Below are 1,783 nucleotides of genomic sequence, written 5' to 3'. Positions count from 1 at the left end.
GGTGCATGAATTAGGGTTAACTAAGGGCTTAAATGACGATTAAGTCCCTTGTTGAGAAATCGCCGGTCTCTTAGGGAGACTCTGGTCTCTAGGGAGACTCCGGTCTCTAGAAAAAGATGTGCATCCTTCCTTGAAGCTTGTAGAAGACGAAATGGGACTGTCTGGGAATCCGGGCATCTTTAGCACGGGACGGGCGGATTTGGCAGCTTCTGGACGGGCGTCCAGAAGGGAAAGAAGGGCGTCTTTGGGAGCTTTTGCCCGGGCGTCCAGCTGAGGAAGACGCACGGGTTGTGGGTGAGGGACGGGCGTCTTCTAGGCAATCCGCACGGATTGTCAGGCAGTCTCGTTCCTTCTTCTTTTCTTCCTTTTTCTTCATAAAATCCTTGAGGATTTCCTCGGGGATGCAAGGATATTTTCTCATCATTGCCCATCTACTATAGTATGTACAAAGGCCTTCTAATCTTGTCTCTCCTTGACGCTTGGTCATTGAATTCAATCAATTTAGCCTCATTTTGCCATGAAGATGCAAGGTTTGCACTCCTTTCCTACCAAGGACACAAAACCTCAAAGAATATGCAAAACAAAGAACTAAAGACAATAAATGACCCAAATATGCACTAAAAAGCATGGGAACAAGGCTAATTCGGGGACTATATATGCTCTAATTATGGTCACATCAACGTGTTGAAAAATAGGTATTTGAACCCGATTTGGTTTGAAATGGTCGTTTAGACCGCATTTGTTGATTTCAAGAACTAGTCTCGAATAATCATCATTGTTTTGATGATATTAGATGTCGGGTTCGATTTTACAAACTTGACATGAATAGTTTTGAAAATGATTATGAACTAATTGTTTTAAGTTCATTTGAATATAATTAGTCGATACTCATCATCGTACCCGACATGGTATGTAGAACCAAGGATGACTTTGTGTTGGTGACTAATATATTTATTTTGAAAATATAAAGAAATGATGAAACGCTTTAAAATACCTCCCAAAATGAAATAAAAGGCTTTAAAATACCTTTTAAATGTCATTAACCAAATATTATCACCGAAACACGGATTTAACCGTCATGGTATGAGGAACCAAGGGTGAAAAATGTTTTATGGTTAAAACAAATGAAATAAAATAAAAAAGGGTTCGAAAATATTTGAAATGGTAAAAACCGAATAGAAATATGAAAATGAATTAAAGGGAAATGACGAGAACAACCACGGTTGATCTCTGACCTGAACACCCCATTTAGGCGCGGGCAAGCCGGCGAACCAAGGGACTTCTGTCTCAGGCCAAAAATCAGTTTTGGCTCGTTTATCCCATGTTTTGGTTCATGTTATGCACGTTTTAGCATGTTATAGTCATGAAACAAATGAAAACATGATAAAAGAAGGATTTTTACACCCTCATACTTACATGTTTGGTTATGGCGAGTGACCGACGTAAATGTAACAACTGGAGAGGTCGGAAAAGACTCGGTTTAAAACTGTTTTGGTAAGTAAAAAGAGTGTTATAAGATTAGTGACGGTGTAATGGTCGAAGTGGTCGGTCAAGTGATTTAATGCGCGATGGCGGCACCAAACAATGTGTAAGGCTTGTATTTACGATCGGTAGGTCGTAAATACGCGTCGGATTGTGACTTAAGAAGTCGAGTCGAGAATGTTAAGGGAGAAAAGAGGGGGCGGACACTCGCGTAAGTCTCAAATTGGGGGCATTTGAGAGGTATTTATAGGAAAATGAGTGGTTGTGTGAGTTTTGAGCGACGTGGCCACCTGGGCTGCTC

Source organism: Silene latifolia, chromosome 10 (genome assembly GCF_048544455.1).
Source record: "Silene latifolia isolate original U9 population chromosome 10, ASM4854445v1, whole genome shotgun sequence".
NCBI classification, from domain to species: domain Eukaryota; kingdom Viridiplantae; phylum Streptophyta; class Magnoliopsida; order Caryophyllales; family Caryophyllaceae; genus Silene; species Silene latifolia.
This window is presented reverse-complemented; position numbering follows the sequence as displayed.